The following is a 19,763-nucleotide window of genomic DNA, read 5'->3' as shown; positions in this document are numbered from 1 at the left end:
ATTTGAAAGGGTAAAATACATTGTGGTTGTTTACTATGAAAATGATAGGTGTGAAAAATAAACAAAACTTCGCTGTTCATGCGTCAAGTGCTCGTTGCATTTAAAATTGTTTGCAAATGTGATTTTACATCCGCAAAGCTGTGGACTGCAGTGTTATGCCGTGACCGTGAAGAACAGGTTATGGTTTGTATGTAAGGAAATAGCTAATAGTAATTGAAATTACATCCGCTTACAGGAAAATAAACTTTGGAGACCATTTTGGATTGACCCGATTACTGTTGAACAACCGGAATCCTGTCCAAGTGTAGAGGACAGAAGTTAAATCAAATAAGATAAAGTACCTGTAGGCCACGACAAAAATACAACAACTGAGAGAAATTCCTTTTCAAAACCTAATTAATACCTCTACTACCGGCACTGGTACCAAAAGACAATTTATGATTTATAAGTAGTCGCATTATATTTCAATTTCACTTTGTTCTGGACTTGTTCTATTGCAAAAGAATACTAACAAGAATGGCTGTTTTTCTTCTGAGAAGATGATGCGTTTTACAATTTACATGTTCTTGATCTGACTAAACTGCTGTTTTTGGCAATCGAGGTGACTGCCAATAACTCATCTAATTATTTTGTGTTTTTTTAAATAAAAGTTCTATCCGGTGATCCTCATAGAAAAAAAACTACATGTCCCATGTTACATTGTACTTACATTTACCGCTCAAATATCGACCACAGAGTAAGAAAAACATTCATTTTGTGAGTTCTTGTTATTTTCACCACCTAGCGATTGTGTTGGTAAAAAGTGCAGGGAATTACGCATCAGTAACTTTTGAAAGTTTTTGTTTTAACACCCATATATCTGCTGGTAATAGGGTCGAATAATTTCGAAATGGTGTTAACTTCGCTTAACAATTCGCAACGGACAACGGGTTTATTCAGCGTTGCGTGTACTTTAGAAATATACAAAGCATGCGTCCACGTAAACGCACAGTGAAAATAAAGAAAAAGCTAAATTATTATGTGTGAATATGAAAATTAAAACAAATATCTGCCAAAATTTGTCGGTGATTAGGAAATCCTTTTCTTTGTTTCTCTTATTCTCGAAATTTCAGCTCTGTGTTCTTTAGTGTATGACCATGGAACGCGATCCAGTACGCATAAGGCCTGTCTCCTCCGGAATTTGCTTCCGTCCAAAACCCATTTAAAACAGCATAGCTACAACCTCTGAAGCACCACCCTCCTTGCTTGCGTTCAGAGCTCGCACAAAACGTGTAAATTAATATCAAAATAATGTATTTCCAATCATTATATATGTATTTTATTTTGATGAGTATTTAATTTTATTCGTTTGTTTTTAATCGAAAATCGTATGTCGTTATTTTGTCATCTTGATCTTGGGTGCTGAACTTAGTGTCATTTAACCAAAACCCAGGGTATTCAGACGGGTTAAAGCTGTTTCCAATATTTCCACTGTATCCGTGAACACAAACTCTGCATTTGTCGCTCTCTCCGTTCACATGGAAATGACTGCAAAGTTGTTTCCAAACTAATTGTATTAAATTTAATGAATTTAGGTTTTATTGACTAGAAAATAAGCAGAACAATGTCTAGTCTTCTATACATACCGTCCATCCGTTACTACAAATAACTTCTAACCCTGATTTGTAGGAATACAACCCGCTCAAATTTCCGTTCCAATACTTGGTGAATTCTAAACATTAAACTTAGCTGCTGGTTAACTACCGTAGATTTACTTATGCGTAATCAAAATAATTGTTTTGAAAAATAAGGATTCAAAACAGGTTCGTGGAAAAGTAAACTTCGATCTCAGTAAAATCATACAAAAAATGAAAATAAGTTTTGAGGGACGAAAAAGTTGTGCAATCAACATTGCCTTGTTTGTTGGGCTGTCAACTGATTTACCGCAGTGTTTTTTTGCTACTATAAAGATATCCCAAAGTCATGATCAATTCCTTTAATAAATTAATCAGGTGTTTCTTTGGATAACAAGTTAACCAAACTGGAATAAGAAAAAACAGTTTTTTAAACACAAAAGTTTGTCCACCTAATTCACAGAATTTATATAATATTCTGGCGGACAAATGCATGCGTAATCACCAACCAGTTCCATGCATGTGCCGTCACTAGCGCAGCTGTTGGCAGGGCAGCTAAGTCCTTCAAATATAATAATATATACGTCAGTTATAAGTTAAATTTGACAGTATCAACTGTTACGTGCTTTCAAAAGTGAAAGCTGCATCTGAAGAAGAAGCAGATTTGCTTGTGAGACCGTTGTTGGTTGTACCAGTGTATGAAGACTGACTTTTTGAGTAAAAATCTTCGCCGCTCCTCCTTTAACTAAAATACAAAGCAATTAAAAATAAAAAAAAGGAAAATTTTGTACCATTGACCAGATTTCCAAATGTTTGGGCATATAAGATGAAATTCAGAAACAATTTTGCTCTTTACTTTTTTTCAAGCACCAACATGTAGGGTTGTCAAAAAGTGGCCGCAGCGAAATTCGTTTTCGCAGAACATAGTCTTCTTTCCATGACTTTTCCTTTACCTCACGGATCCCAAATGAAAATTATAAATTAACGCATCATGGCTAATATTGCGCAATTCATGTAAAACGATGGCACGACCCACAGATACAAGACTTGCTTCCTGTACGTCACACCACATGATTCGCTATTTTTCCATGAAATAAGAATCGATTTCGGCATTGTGACACCTGTCTACAAATTTCCTACCTATGTAATTTACAGTTTCGGTCAAAAAAACACAAACAATTTCGGTCAAAACACAAAAACACAAAAAGTATTCAATGAGAGCTGCAGACAGGGTGTATACTCGCACTGTTTCGACCAGTAAGGTCTCATCAGTGCAGCTGTTGATGTGGCACTGTGCTAGCTGGTAAGCAGGTACACAGATTTCCACTTTGTGGTACCTTTCGGTCAATCGTCGATATGTTGGGTACCAAACTAGGTACAACATATCGACGATTGACCGAAAGGTATCACAAAGTGGAAATCTGTGTGCCTGCTAGTCTACCAGCTAGCACAGTGCCACATCAACAGCTGCACTGATGAGACCTTACAGGTCGAAACAGTGCGAGTATACACCCTGTCTGCAGCTCTCATTCATTATTATGGCTCTTTTGCGCATACAAAAAGTATTATTTGGTAAATATTACGGTCGTTTTGATTGCTCGGTAATGTTTTAATAAATGTAATAATCAGAAAGAGAATCTCAGAGAACCGGAAGGAAGTCTTCCTGTTCTCTACTCTGTTAACCCTACACTACTTGGTCGTTAAATTTTCTCTGTAGCAACATAACTTTGTTCTGATGTCGTACTTATGCCTTATGTGCCGAACAAACCAATAATTTTTCATTGCAAATTTAAGGTAACGCAGTAAAAATATGACTGGAAAACAAGTTGCGTAAAGAGCAGCCATTACACATTATTTTATATTATTTGAGCTCATGTATTTGATGTTGGATCTACATGATAACTACATTTATTACATCAAGAACATTACCTAGCAATGAAAACGACCGTAATATTTACCAAATAATACTTGAGTGTTTTGACCGAAATTCATTAAAAACTGTAAATTACATAGGTAGGAAACTTGTAGACAGGTGTCACAATGCTGTGTTGCAAAATCCATTCTTATTCGTGGAAAAATAGCGAATCATGTGGTGTGACGTAGAGGAAGCAAGTCTTGTGTCTGTGGGTCGTGCCATTGTTTTACATACATTGCCCAATGTTAGCCATGGTGCGTTAATTTATAATTTTCATTTGAGATTCGTGAGGTAAAGGTAAAGTCATACAAAGAAGACAAGACAGATGACATGTTGGTACGCCTATAGACTTGTTGTTTCCCATAGTTCCTGCAAAGAACACGCGAATAAGCTGGATTTTGCCTCCACACAGTGCACTGCACCGTGCTTTAAGAGTAAGCGAAAGTGAGTGGGTGGACGATTACACTACCACGGTGTGTTGGTTCAAGGATTTCACTTTTTCGAATTTCGTTGCGCTCATGTCACGCTTGTGTGGATAGCGGGTAATGCGAGGTCTAAACTGTCTTTCCAGTCCAGTCTTAGCCAGGTTGTTCATGTCGCTGACCATGTTCTTGGGGAAGAGTGAAAATTAAGTTTCATGTTGTAGTTTCGAAAATTACCGTCCAGTCCATCACCAATGTAAGTGATTGCCTTTTCTCCAAAACATATCAAAATGTGGTCAATATTCTGTGAAATGTTCGTACGTATTGTACCTGTTTTACGTTGCGTGTTTTTGGAGACCAACTCTGGGTGTCAGAGTATTTGGCATACACTCACTGTTTAAATGACAGTTTTTTAAAAGGATTTTAAAACGTAAGAAGATCATATTTACTCATGTGACGCAACGTCAATTTCTTTGTCCTGCAAAGTATTGGATAAAACCTCCTTGAGATGACAAAGAAGGTTATTGCAGCATTTTTGCTGATGCTTTTCTCACGTGGTCTTGCAGGCCAGCATTCAAACGGTATGATTTTAAGAAGCATTTTATTTTAATACGTACACTTGTATGTCGGCCCTTTACTGTTCGTACGTTTATTTGTTTTTAAACGAGGGTCATTTATTTGGAATGATTTCTTCAGATAAATTGGTTCAAAGGTTCACCTCATTAATTTTAATTTTTATCCTGTTTTTTTCCTCTAATGCTTGTGACGGAAGAATAATTCATGTCTGTCTGTATGTATGTACGTAAGAACGCCCTCCGCGTTTATTGATGAGAGGTTTTTAATAATTCGAAACCACTTTTAGTGACATGTGACACACAGTTCTCCGATCTCGTACACTCGATCACGGTCGTGTTGTGTCCTGCCGGTTGTTGGAGGCAAAAATCACCATTGTGTGGAAATAGGGTTTACACCAGGGGACCTATTTGCTTGGCAGCAATGCAAGATCAATGGATTGCAGGTGGCATTAAAACTCTTTATTCTATTTCTCCAAGTTAAATTGATGAAAACACCCTAATCTTAACCCGGTAATGATTTTTTTGAAAAGTTTTAAGATTTATATTTCTGCTACAGACGACGGGGGACCGGTTACTGTTTATCGTCGTCCGAGTCAAGAAAACAATTTCTACAGTGGTGGGCTGAGGAACGGAGTAAAGAGTCAATCGTGTTCTGCAAGTGGAGACACGTTTTCGTTTGAAAGTAATTATATTATTTGATTGTATATTACTTTACAAGACATGTTTTATGTGTCAGTGACATGTGCCACACAAGGATACTCATCTCAGGAGATCACGGAAGTCGAATGTCCTTCCGGTTGTGGAAAGGATCCTGTGTTTGGTTCAGATATCTACAGCAGTCATTCGTCTCTGTGCAGTGCTGCCATACACGCTGGACTAATAACAGGTCTAAACCACTTCCTGCATGTTGTATATGGCGCTAAAATGCGATCCCGCACATGAAGCATGATTCCACACTTCAAATATGATTCCGCACTTCAAATATGATTCCGCACATGAAATATGACACCGCACATGATGCAGGCTTTCCCATGGCTTGGTTACTTAAACGTTTATGTTCTGCGAAAACGAATTTTGCTGCTGTTATTTTTTCATAAGAATGCATGTTGGTGCTTGAAACAGGAAAGTAAAGAGCAAAATTGTTTCAAAATTACTTATTGTGTGCCCAAATCCATATTTTGGAAATCTGGTCTATCGTAAAAATTTTCCTTTTTTTATTATGAATTTCTTTGTATTTTAGTTAAAGGAGGGGTGTTGAAGTTTTACATGCAAAAGAGTCAGTCTTCATACACTGGTTCCACCAACAACGGTCTCACAAGCAAATCTGCTTCTTTTTCAGATGCAGCTTTCACTTTTGAAAGCACGTAACAGTTGATATTGTCAAATTCAACTTATAACTTAAGTACTTTGTATTATTATATTTCAAGGACTTAGCTGCCCTGGCAACAGCTGCACTACTGGTAGCACATGCATGGAACTGGTTGGTGATTACGTATGCATTTGTCCACCAGGATATTATGGAAAGTTTTGTGAATTAGGTGGGCAATCTTTTGTGGTAAAAAACTGTCTTTTCTTACCCAGTTTGGTTAACATTTTATCCAAAGAAGAAACCTGATTACTTTATTAACGGAATTAATTAAGATTTTGGGATCTTTTGCTACTATAAAGATATCATTGTATTTTTTCCCCAAAAAAATTGCAGTAGGCTACATGAGTTTACAGCCCAATAACAAGTTTATTGCACAGCTTTTTCGTTCCCTAATACTTGTGGACGTATTTTAATTTTTTGTATGATTTCACTGAGACCGATGTTTTTCTTTTCCACGAACCTGTTTTAAATCCTAATTTCTCAAAACAACTATTTTGATTACGCATAAGTAAATCTACGGTAGCTGACCACAGCTAAAGTGATTCCCCACCTATGTAACCATAATAATGTTTAGAATTCACTGAGTGTTGGAACGGAAATTTGAGCGGGTTGTATTCCTACAAATCGGGTTTACAAGTTATCTGTAGTAACGGATGGACGGTATGTAAAGAATACTAAATATTGCTCTGCTTATTTTCTAGTCCATAAAACCTAAATTCATTAAACTAATACAATTGGTTTGGCGCAACATCATAAATATGATTGACATTTACGTATGTTATTTCCGATAAAAAGGTATTTCAACGTCGCTTTGATGGAAGCGTTGACTTTCAACAAAACTGGATCGAGTACAAGAACGGGTTTGGATGTTTGGACGGAGAGTTCTGGTGGGGTGAGTTAATTAAAAATATATGTGATTTGTTCAATATCTAGCTTATGTTTATCATCAAACGTAATTCTTACCATTTCGTACTATTTGTATTCAAATATTTGTTTTCTTGTTCGTTTAGGTCTTGAGCATGTTTTCCAAACTGTTAGAAGTTTCACCTGTACTCAATGTCGCATTCGTGTCGAAATTGGAGATTTCAACGGAAATTCTGGATATGCTGAATACAGGTAAAAAAACAATATTGATTTTAGAGCAATTTTAATCATACAACCTACAGATTTACTTCAAACCTCTTTAAAGTCGCATTTTTTTAATTGTGGCCTCTCAGGGAAACCATAAAAGATTACAATTAAAGATAAATGGAGTGTCTATATAGAGGTAATAACATATAGAATATGTTGTTATTATAAATGTTCATGCTATTGAACATTATATCATTGTTTACGTATGTATGGTTTTTGTTGTTTGTCATTGCCAAAAAATAGTTTTATGTAACTACTTTGCAGTAACTTTCATCTGAACGGAGAGAGCGACAAATACAGAATTTGTGTTCACGGATACAGTGGAAATATTGGAAACAGCTTTAACCCATCTGGACACCCTAGTTTTTTGACAAATCACTTTAAGTTCAGCACCCAAGATCAAGATAATGACAACTCATATGGGTTAGCATATAACGTGACAAAATAACGACATCCGATTTTCGATCAAAAACAAACGAATAAAATAAAATACACATCAAAATAAAATAAAAATACATATATAATGGTTGGAAATACATGCAAAGACAACATTATATTTATTTTCAATGATATTAATTTGCAGTTTTTGTGCGAGCTCTCAGCGCAAGCAAGGAGGGTGGTGGTTCAGAAATTGCAGCTGGGCTGTTTTAAATGGGTTTTGGACGAAGATATATTCTGAAGATCATGAGTCTTATGCGCACTGGAAGTCGTTCCATGGTCGTACACCACTGAAGAACACAGAGCTGAAATTCCGCTGTGGATAACGAGATTAAGAGAAACAAAGCAAAATACTTCCTGATCACCCTCAAATATTGACAGACAATGATTGTTTTGTTACTCATTATTATTTAGCTTTTTGTTTGTATTTTCGTTGTTTGTTTACGTGGACGCATGCTTTGTATATTTCTGATATACACGCAACGCTGAGTAAACCGGTTTTCCCTTGCAAATTGTTAATTGAATGTAACTCCTTAGAAATCATTCGACCCTATTACCAACAGATATCTGGGTGTTAAAACAAAAACTTTCAAAAGTTACTGACGCGTAATTCCCTGCACTTTTTACCAACACAACCACTAGGTGGTGAACATAACAAGAATTCACAAAATGAATGTTTTTCTTACTCTGTGGACGATATTTGATCTGTAAATGTAATTACAATGTGACATGGGACTTCTAGTTTTTTTCTATGAGGATCACCGGATAGAACTTTTATCAAAAAAAACACAATTCATTAGATGAGATATTGGCAGTCACCTCGTTATTGCAATGTTAAGTTACTTTTAGCTCCCCCAAGATTTCACTTTCTAGTGAACAATACCCACACTTTATAAAGCTACTCTCCACATCAGCCCCCTTTATCGCCCCTTATATGTGGCCATTTTTCAAGCGATTGTGCACCGATCTAACATTTTAGCGGGTGATTGGCAACATCGGTTAAACGGCCGACCCGTATACCAAGAAGAAAACCTGATCGGGATTCGTGACCAGTCATCCAGGGTTCAAATCCCTGAGTTGAAAAAAAAATACTGTCGTCATGCTTCGTTAGTTGTGTGTGCATGAATCGTCATTGCATTTCCACAGTCTGTCGAACGAACACCCCTTATAGATGAAGGTGTTAAGTTGGCTTGGCTAGGCTAAACCTGAAAACTAAAGCCATGTCAGCGGACCTAACGTTATGGTTTCAAGATGGAGGACATGAAGCGAAGAATGTTGACGTTACTGTTGACAGTCCATGCAATTATTACTGGGACGAAATATTATCACAGTGCCTCCATTCTGTTCACGTTCTTCAGCGTACAGTTTGATAATACCGAATTACTCTCACACAACCCTTAAAATTACAACTGTACCCACGCTATCAACATAACTATACTGACACGCGAGCCACGTAAAGCATTATCAACTTCAAGAAAAATCATCAACCGTCAACTTTTATCATATTTGTGTGCCAATGTTTGATAAATTTTACATTTAAATTAATTAATATTTGTCAAGAGTTTGGGTACTGTCTTTGCTTCAATACCGGCCATATTCCCATTTGCAACAATTGCTATTGATAAGTTTCATCTACTCGCCTGAAAGGCACGAACTTCGACACAAATGTTATGGAGTTGAAGCAATGGTCTTTGACGGTTCATCGCCCCATTGCGCAGGTCCTCACTTAGCGATCACAGCTATCGTATCCAGATCATGAGGTTTGGATGCTTCGCAATCCAGCTGGATCAGTTACTTTTATTTTAAGTCGGAACATAGCGCACAAGCTCGCAGTCAACTTTCGCATATAAGTAGGAGATCTTTTGATATCTGTGATCGTCAAGTAAGGACCAATGCAATGGGGCGATCCTGTCAATCATGCGAATGCATGAAACATTAATTAGTGCTTTGTCTGATTATAGTAAAGTTTCCCTACGTATATGTGAAGGTTACATGGCAAAGTTTTGCGCTTGCGCATCAGTGTATCCTATGACAAAGTTCGACCCAAGCCAAAATGCAATTTGTTGCACCAATGTTACTCAAGCAACCAATGAGCATCCTCAACCAGCGTAGTATGTCTGAGTTGCTAACCATTAAGTATTTACTTTAGTCACGGAGTTGATGAGCGGCCCCGTGGTGTAACGGTTAGCACTCTGGACCTTAAATCCAGCGATCCGAGTTCAAATCTCGGCGGGACATCTCTCTTTTGTGTGCTGCAACATTATTTAAATTACATAAGGCACCACAGTTTAATGGATATGGGATATATTTTATTTCATAAAAGTTATGACAAATGCTGTATCCATTGTTAAACTACTTGAAAGCATGTTATTGTTAAATTACCAACAGTTGCCTCATTTAACGATTTTTCGCGAAACAAATAAACAGAATACTAAAAATCTATTTAAATTTTTGTTTAATCTGTAAAACAAGGGAAATTTCGGAGGATATAATGTTAAGCAAGTATAATAATTGACCAATCAAGTTGGACAATTGTTAACGCGTAATGTTTATCATGTTACTAAGACCTGTTGTCGAATGTCGGCCCCGTGGTGTAACGGTTAGCACTCTGGACTTTGAATCCAGCGATCCGAGTTCAAATCTCGGCGGGACCTCTCTCTTTTGTGTGCTGCAACATTATTTAAATTACATAAGGCACCACAGTTTGATGGATATGGGATATATTTTATTTCATAAAAGTTATGAAAAATGCTCTATCCATTGTTTAACTACTTGAAAGCATGTTATTGTTAAATTACCAACAGTTGCCTCATTTAACGATTTTTCGCGAAACAAATAAACGTAATACTAAAAATCTATTTTAATTTTTGTTTAATGGGAAATTTCGGAGGTTATAATGTTAAACAAGTATAATGATTGACCAATCAAGTTGGACAATTGTTAACGCGTAATGTTTATTATGTTACTAGGAGGTCTTGTCGAACGTCGGCCCCGTGGTGTAACGGTTAGCACTCTGGACTTTGAATCCAGCGATCCGAGTTCAAATCTCGGCGGGACCTCCTATTATTGCTTTTTTAATCCACAAATTATTTTTCAGAGGAAATAAAAGCTTTTTTTTAACTTTATTACTCAAATTAGATCAACCAGTTTTACACAAATGTTTTTGTTTATTTGTAAGATATTATTGTTGGCTGAAACTTTTACTTCGAGCATGCATCCATCTGTTAGTATGGCCAAGAAATAAACAATGAAAAGTTAGTTACGATACCGGTAACAAGTACTATTTGCACATGGACCCGAAAAGGTACGAAATCATAAAACAAATTTTCAATCATAGGGTTTTATTACCTCTATAAGCTTAACAACCAACTCACAGACAGGATGCCATTTTCTATCCACACATATAAGACCGCGAAACATATAAATATGTGCGTACGTTAACGTTTAAGTGCTAACAAAGCAACCACCTGTTGCTTTTGGTGTCAGATTGAAGTTACTATTTGTGCTGTTATGAACACGTTGACCGAAATATAGTTTTGCATTAACCGCTAGAGTGCGCTATTGCTTTATTCCACGAACTTCGGAAACTCGTTGTTTCAACCAATTTTGGTGTACGAACGCAAAGACGAACTTTCACATTGTTTTTCTGCAACACCGGGCAAAAAGAAAATTATGTACCATTACCTTGAGGAAGATTGTTGAATAACAGGCGAAACGTCGGTGAATAAAGTTACGTTTTATCTTTGCCAGAAGAACAGATTATTAAGTTAGAAAATTATGTATGTGAAAAATGCAAACGATACATCATTTGTATATACCCCACATCTACGAAATTGTTTCCGTAGTGTTATATGACCTGCAATGTAGTCAATTTATCTGTGATCAGGCGCCACCCATATGGAAACGATGATTCAGGCAGCATTTTGACGAACCTTGCAGCGTCAATGATGGAGCGCGGGAACGTCTTTTCCCAGTTTTCCCACTGTTTACTGCAGCGGTGCTGAATCCAATCGCCCCACTATGACTTCCTATTGCATTATCACAGCTTCTCGAATAGGAATAGTAACGTTCGCACATTCCCTGAAACCGGGACTTTTCCATATTGGGCGATCCGCTCGGTTCGGCTTGACAAACACGAACTTTGCTGAACCTTGTTTGCACCAGTTTCGAGAAACAAGACCAATATTTTATGGCTTGGTTCAGTTTAGTTTAGCATATTATTAACGATCATGGACTCTATCGCAAACTATTTATTGTGATCTACATATCAGTCGTTCCTCAAACTTTTTCCAGATTTCGTGCATTTGCGAGCAGCATCTTGACGAAGTGTTCGTCGAACGAAGCAAATAGTTTTTATGTCAGAACGCAGCGACGCGCATATAACGCTTAGATGTGATGGTAATATAGGTACAAGGCTAAAAAAATCAAGGACATGGTGCATGTTACCAAACTTAGATCCAAGATCGGTGGTTTGGACATCTGCAATAATACTCACACATAACTTTGTACTGAAAGGATTGCAAACATATTGCTTGGTCTTTTTTTACGTGAATATAATCGGCACGCGGAGTCCGATTGGATTCGCTTTGAAGCAAGCTTGCTTCGCACGCGAAAACAAACGACATCACAATGCGCGCTAATGCATTTGTTTACACCGCATCGGCGCCCACCAAAGTGGTCACAATCGCGCACTTCAAAACGATGCGATTACGCGCTTGAAAAGGCGAGTTAATACGCGCCGTTGCAACGGTGGCCCAGGTCGATCCATCAAAACATGGGGGATTTACAATCAGTAGCGAGCAAACCCGATTAACTCGCGACGGAGTGGTGTCAGAATGTCTTTCGCTCGCGTCACGTCAGTCTTCCGCGCTGTTTACATTACATATAAATGTGACAAATCCAGAATTCTGGCACCGCTTACAATTTAACAAAGACCTCTTGTACATGTCCGGCTTGAATACCTGTAAACATCACGTAACCGAATTAACGTCATAACGCCCGTTCCACCTGAATGGCTGCCAAGAGAACGGTCTGTATTCCGCCAGCGGGAGTGCCTATTTACTTCCTATATATCGACTGGTGCAAATCGGTGCCGTTACGTAACACCTATTGTTGGGGGAACTTACACAATGGGTCAACAGTAACTTGTTGTTGTGATCCGTTTGGGATTTTTGTTGATCATGTAGGGTAGGTCATAGGGGTATAACGATTCTTCCTCGATGTGGGTTTTTACCATACTAGTGACTACTACTGTATTTAGACTTTTGATTTTAGCAAACTTATAATACAAAGCAAAACACGCAAACATGGCATATTTACCCTTGTGACAATTACAATGATTTTTATTTGAAAATAAATATCAACAGAGTTATTCAACGAAACGGGTCTGTTGACAGACACATTCTGCTAGTTATCTTCACTAAATTACTAACATGTTGTTCATGAGTAACACGGGCTCATTTTTTTTAAATAAGCTAACACAGGTAATCTACTAATCAAGATTGCGCTTGTCGTTATTCGTATCGCATTTCAGCAATCATCTGCCGAGTCCACACTGAAGCTTATCGCTTAAAGCGGGCAAGTTTTTTATCGGGACGTTTCCATCAGTTAAGGCGAATAATTGCGTCAAAAACATATTGTTTTCGAATCTCTCGTCGACCCGAGTCTCGTTTTTTTTACGACGCCGCTTGTGATCTAATAAGAAACCTGGTAAACTTTGGAAAAAATTTGCTGGCTTATGTCAGAGTGTTTCTATCAGATATATTCCGGTTGCTGTATTTTGATGTTTTGTTTTTTTGTATAACGTCAGCGCTAACAGTTTTATTTAGCGACAATACTATTAACAGCGTCGTATACCCAAAATAGTTTCTTCCGCATAATATTTATTAATAGTAGGGGCTTCAGGTATATCCGGAGTTGCATGACTACGTACACAAAGAATGGAAATAACCGTTCTGGCAGGGCACGGGGTGAATGCTCCCGCAGTTTCCTGCCTCGGTTGCATTTACCTCATGCAGATTATCTCGAAAGATGCCCGAGGCGCTGGCGACTGCACAAATAAACTTCCACGGGTATAATTACTTGATCGCGTCGAAAGGTCTCGACTCGATTATTTACGGGTTATAAAATTCCCGCCTCGCGCCGTTAGAAGGCGGCAGCGATTTCGATCTGGGATTCGCTATTGAGCTCCGCACGTGCGATGCCTCACAAGATTGATTTGTTGCTTTTGCTCTCGAATTGTCGTCATGCGGTCGAACCGGGCGTGACTAGAGATAACAAATCTGCTGAATGCATCTCTGCAATTGCTGACAAGGGGCGTGCAGAGCCGCAATTATACGGAACTTTGCGTCAAAGCGAAAAAATAAAAGGTTTTATTCCGTCGTAAGGAAAAACGGCTGCCTTCCAGCGGAACAGTAACAACTGTTTCTCAAAACCAACCGTTGCTATCAACTGTATTGCATTTACTTAATGCAAAATCAACAAATATTTAAAATATTAATTTATTGCAAAATAAAGAAAAACAATTTTGTTCCTAATAAATATTTTAAGACTCTACAAAGGAGATGTTCTGGGGTATTGCTTCGAACAAAGATAATAACCGTTATTGGCAATATTTTGTCATCACGTGATATCGAAACGATCAGATAAACCGAATTGGAAAAGGATTGTGGGGTCGCCCGGGCAAACTGTGTTTTCGTCTGTCAATTTTTGGAAGACGTTCATGTATTATTCACGGCACCGGCTTTATTCGATGGAAAAAATGTTGCCAAGTTTTGAAACGCGTGGGGAAGAATTTGGCACCCGACTTTCGGATTCAGACGTATAATTTGTATGACGGCCTACTTCACTCGTGTATAATAGACAAACATGTTCATTTCTCCTGATGGGAAAGCAGCCACAGTGTAAGTAGAAATACCACGAATATTTTTCTCCCAACTATATAACGGAACTACACAAATAAGTTTAAATATCATCGTTTTAAGATGTTATTGTGCACACCCGGTTGGCATCCAGTCATGCAGATTTGGTTATTTCCAAATTGCCTGTGTAGTATATGTCTATTGAGTACATGTACATTTTAGATGATGACCTGACTGTTTTTCCATCATGACATTAACTCAGTCGCACGAAATATGAAGCACCGTAATCTGACCGAACGTCTGCGGTTTAGATACGTCGACGATTGTCACGTCAAATCCTTCTCGATATATATTCAGCCTTGGGGACGTAAGGGTTGACATTTAGAAATTTAAGCCGTATTCATTTTCTCCCGTTAGCGTATGACCGTTGTCAAGGTGGAGCTGGTGTCCTGTCATACATTGAATGTTGCGAAAATGGTAAATTTCTTTTTTAAACTTCAGGGTGTGCTTTTAAGCTTTAGGGTGTGCTGTCGTATCGTAAGAATTGGTGGCTGTAAGTTTCAGTGGTGGCATCGTTTGCGAAATTCGTCCCGTGCTTTATCTTAAGAACAAGAAACAAGTTGAACTGATTCTATAAAACTAATATGATGCAAAATAGGGGTTGTGCAAAACTCTCCGTTTGTCATTTACCAACAAAACAAACCCTAAGCGCTGACAAATTGAGGACGCTCGGGTTCGATGTACAACCACAAACATAGTCTAAAAACACTACCTTTGGTCACGTCTTGATGTTATCGATCCACATCTACACCCATGCTACAAATTTAGAACCACGCGCGAGCCTTTGTGACGTAACGAGATGTTGTTGGAGGCCTTGCACAGGCGCTGACGTCACCGCATATCGCCTCCTAAGAGGGATTTGGCCTCTGCGAAGTCCTCTATCAGAAAACCGCAAGTATAGCATCAAGCGTAAGTGCGTCACGTATCTCGATCGCGCGTCAATTTACCACAGGCTGTATGAAATGTCTGGGCAATACTGTTTTGTTTACGCCAAAACGTAAAGGTCGGGACATTTATTGACGGGTATGCATGCGCGCGGAAACTTACACTGAAAGAGTCATGTACTCACGATGCAAGTATAAAGGTGGCAATTTGCGTGGCGCGCTTCGACATTTTGTGTGGCATATATAGTCTAATTCAATAAATACACGACCAAATGTTACATTTGCGATTGAGCATACCATATGTATATGATATTCAAAGTTGGTGACTGAATGGATCAACAAACCTTTTGACTGACTTTCAATTTGCAATATAAGTGTCGTGCTTGGCCTTCGGACGCCATATTTAGCGTTCGTATGTAACGCCGCTCATTGTTGGATTTCCCCATTGAAAACGACCTTACATTAAAATGGTTCAAAGTCAAGCTATATTTAGAACTTCATTCGGAGGAAAATGTGAAACAGCGTCGGGCCTTTTTAGGTTCCGAGCAACCTTTTCGCAACTGCCTGGGAACGGATTAGGAAAGCAATCAATACGAGTTTGACTCGAACCGAACTGCTCCAAGCAGAAAAGATTTTGATGATAGTTCACATAGGACGCGACCAATAAATACATCGTGCCGTTAGTGATGATTCCGAGAACGTGTTATTTCCCTGAGGCCTCCAGGGGCCTTGGAAGTCGAATGGAGGCAAATCTCGCTTCCACGCGGCACGCGATCATCTCGGAAGGTTTCGAACAAATGCCAGCGATGATTAAACGCCCTAGGGAGCGAGCTCTGTCTACTATGTCGCATGACTTTGATGCGATGGTTTGGATCAATGCGTAAGATTAGGGCAGTTGGGATGCGTCTCGCAATATACACTTGGCATTACTTCAAAGTTTTCTCTCAGCCAGGGTTGGAAGAGCCTTCTTGGGCAAGGGCGACTAAGCCGTTGGTAATCCACTAAACGGTGAGGTTGCCTACCAACCCGTGCCATCGATTTGTGGCAGTGCATTGGATTCTTACGACAGAGGCTACAAAACTCACTGTGCTGTGCATAAAATCCGTATCCATAAACATAAACTATTGCCTTAATCCCATAAAGCTGATGTAACAAATAGCGCGTAGTCATTTGCATTGGGTTGGTAATTTCAAAGGTTAAAAGTCCCCAGCGCCTTCTGTTTGTGATATGCACCTAATAGCGTGATAGAGTTGTGCATTGGTATAAATATTGTTGGTTCATTAGCGTTTTGTAAACAATACTATCATTTCATTTTTTGTATTTAACATGACTTTTAACAAATTTGGCGCCAATATGTATTTCAAAGCAGTTACCGGCCTTGTGGCTGTGTGCTTGTCTGAACTTCTGCGGGGGTAACTAAAGGTCGAGTATCCACGTCCGAATAAAAGCTTCACCAAAATGAGGAAACACTGCGAAGTGACAAGTTCCCAAATCCAAATCTCGACATCACAAAGGTCGCAATTTCTAAAACCACTGTGATGTTGCGGAAACAAACTGGCGAGAGTGAAAGGTTTCCTACAAACCCCCGAACATACGTGAAGAAACAAGCAGCCCGCTGTGGTGCCATTTGGGTGGAAACCTTTAGATACACTGCTGTGTTGTGTTATAAGGTCTTGGCAAATCAAAACACCCATTCAAGCTCCCGTGGGCGTGAAATTAGAGGCCTTAAAATGGGTTTCCTCACTCGCAGGCGCCCCGGCTCCCCCCCAGCCACACACCCCTGGCCGTAAACAACAATTTTCTCGAAGCCGCACTTCGATTTACCGTCAAAGTTAGTGAATCACTGCTTCCGCGGCGGTGCAGTGCAAATAGTGCTAATGACATAGTGCCTTTCGACGTGGTTTCTTACGTCACAATATTATCTGTGACGTTAAAATCAGTGGACATAGTCTGATGCACTTCCCACGGCAGGATTGGGACCTTGGAATGACGCGGTTCCGATACCGCGCGGCTTTTGCGACAAATCCGAAAAAGTAATTGAATTGGCGCCGGCGGCAGACAGCAGCAGAAGTCGTACAAAGGTAGTTGAATGGCAGTGAATGGCCGCGCCGCCTTTTTCATGTGGTTTAATTGAAGCACTCTGTGGTCGCTGCGCAACGTTCGAGTTGCCTTATATGCTGAAACTTGAAAGTTTTGCAGCAGAGAGGCATTAGTTTCTGACATTGACCTTCAATGCAGGTAGTTAAGGCTTAAGATCAAAACTACTTGAAAATGTCAACAACAATCCACCACCATCCCATGTTTACACACTGAGTTGATGTTTGCGTTTTAAGTCGTGCGAGTATCCGTTAAAACCAACGCAAACGTATGACGTCATTCGTCTATGACATCATGCTTTCTTCGCTCTGTTCAATTGCCATCCCACTGGGCGAGGCTACCGTTTTTGCCTTCCAAAGCAACAACGAGGGCACTTAAGGCCACGGATCCAATCCTTTGACCTAAATCGCCGTCGTTGGAAGTGCGGGCACGCCTCAATTCCCCGCAGTGTGCCCGGCCCCTGTATCAACAAAACACAACACGAGCCATAGTTCGCGCCTGCGTGAATAGCTGCCCCCACAAAAGGTGGCGCGATACGATGCTGGCTGCTGACACCGGATCCGGGTTTAATCTGCTGTTTTTATCAGCTCTGTTGGCCATTAGCCACTTTAGCCAGGGTGTAGACTTTTAATCTCGCTTTCCAGCATAAAGCCACGCAAGTTTGCTTTGCTCGCGTCAAATTTGAATGGGTATTAAGCACTTTCTGCTACCGGACACCGTTACTTACACAATACTGCCAATTAAACAAACGTGTTAAAGCTTTAACACAGCATCGTAAAATCCCTAAGTGCCGATTGGCTGACATTGGAGCCGGAGAAAAAGTGTTCACCCAGATAGGACTTGCAGTTTCAATTTCTCAGTTTCAAACGTATAAGAAAAGACCATGTAATTTCTTGCTTACCACACACTTAAAAGTAAAATATGTTTGCTGCGCCATCGGCCTCCAAGCAATGGGTTCAAAACAAAAACAGAATATTCAATTGTAAAGATTGCATTTTCTAAAGTGCAAAATGAACATCTTATTCACCTGTTTTGCTATGGCAAAGCGTAATTTAAAATTTGGGAAAGTACAGCTTCAGATTGACGAGCTGTTTCGTCACGAAATGGTGCGTCACCTGTAATTTTTCTTTGCTTGTTAAGTTTTCGATTATCTTTACGGACGGAAAGCACCCCTATTACAACTCACCTTGCCGTTTGATTGATGAACAATTTATTGCCCATCAAGGGAATTTCCTGATAGTTTAAAACTTCTTGATATAAGCGGGTAAGAACGAAAGGATTACTCATCAATATATTTGAAGATTCGAGCCCTTTCAACAGAAATGTGATTTGCGCGAAACAGTAAACCCTGTTGGCATGTGTATGTCGTAATATGTCTAGTTTTGCATGAATTTTATTAGTGGGTTAAGTGGCGGAAAAAGACTCCTTACGGAGAACAAAGATCCACCATAATTACGTTCGACGAAGCTGGTCGTGCTGGTCGTGCTGGTCATTATATATCCTTGAATAACCGTAAATGTAAATCATGAGGAATGTGTCGAGGGCCATACAAGTGGACAGTGTTTCTAACAAAATCGATACCAAACAAATAACCCTCGATAGCCGTCGATAGCTCTTGAAACAGGAACCCTACAAATTGGAGACACGAAAATGGTAGTAAGTTAATGTTGTTTTCTCTCATTCAAGTGACCTAAACAGAATTTGGGGCTCATAAACATTACTTTGTTTAGTAAACGTACACAAAACGTTTTTTTCTTTGTAAGGATCGAAGGCTGCTTTCACGTCAGAAAAGCCAGTTTTGTGTCATGTTCTATTATAAAGACGTACTAGCAGACAAGAAAGTATATTCACCAGCAGCAACACATTTTTAGGATTTTGTCAAACTTTATAGGAACCAAACCAAAAGAAATGCACTTTTTGTTGTTTTCTTCTGTGGTTGCAATTACATACGCATCTTGAAAGGATATACAAGTATACTTAAGCGAGCTAGTCTAATTACTAATAATGCGGCACAACCGCAACACGTGGAAGTCGATGGACAGTTTCTTGGACGTTTGCCAAGTCACGTGACTCTTGCGCGGGGAAAGCTATCCCTTCCACGTTATAGAAACGTGCGTAAAATCACGAAACGAGAAACTCGCTCGACCCAGTGGCCCCCACTTTTCGCCCAACAAACGTCTCCAGTGTCCTATGCGATCGGTTGCGGTCGAGTGCCCTACAATGGGTGCGAACGTGTCACGAAGTAACCCTCGCCCAATACTGACGTCACAATCACTGTGCCCATCACGTGGGATTGATCGTATTTCGCTCGCTCTAGTGCAACACGATGTGATGCGACCTGGTGTTGGTTAAAGTTTTTTCAGATGCGTTCTGGGTTTGCAAAGTTGTTGATCTGTTAC

General features: G+C 39.4%; 2 non-coding genes and 1 pseudogene across 3 annotated transcripts; all 3 read left to right on the top strand.

The window, feature by feature from the left end:
- The first annotated feature begins 4,059 nt into the window (after positions 1 to 4,059).
- LOC145895145 (uncharacterized) lies at positions 4,060 to 8,116 on the top strand (annotated as a pseudogene). The gene is made up of 11 exons (XR_014401598.1): positions 4,060 to 4,531; positions 4,813 to 4,973; positions 5,087 to 5,207; positions 5,262 to 5,411; positions 5,766 to 5,895; positions 5,960 to 6,063; positions 6,469 to 6,554; positions 6,690 to 6,786; positions 6,905 to 7,010; positions 7,290 to 7,448; positions 7,609 to 8,116. The product of XR_014401598.1 is annotated as an uncharacterized LOC145895145 (transcript).
- A 1,929-nt stretch (positions 8,117 to 10,045) lies between these two features.
- Trnaq-uug (transfer RNA glutamine (anticodon UUG)) lies at positions 10,046 to 10,117 on the top strand. The gene has a single exon. It is a non-coding gene; the product is annotated as a tRNA-Gln (tRNA).
- Positions 10,118 to 10,450: 333 nt separating this feature from the next.
- On the top strand, positions 10,451 to 10,522 carry Trnaq-uug (transfer RNA glutamine (anticodon UUG)). Its single transcript has one exon. It is a non-coding gene; the product is annotated as a tRNA-Gln (tRNA).
- Positions 10,523 to 19,763: the final 9,241 nt, after the last annotated feature.

The sequence above is a fragment of the Ascidia mentula genome, chromosome 3 (assembly GCF_947561715.1).
Source record: "Ascidia mentula chromosome 3, kaAscMent1.1, whole genome shotgun sequence".
Classification (NCBI taxonomy): domain Eukaryota; kingdom Metazoa; phylum Chordata; class Ascidiacea; order Phlebobranchia; family Ascidiidae; genus Ascidia; species Ascidia mentula.
Note: the sequence above shows the minus strand (reverse complement) of the source record. Positions and strands in the feature narration are given on the sequence as shown.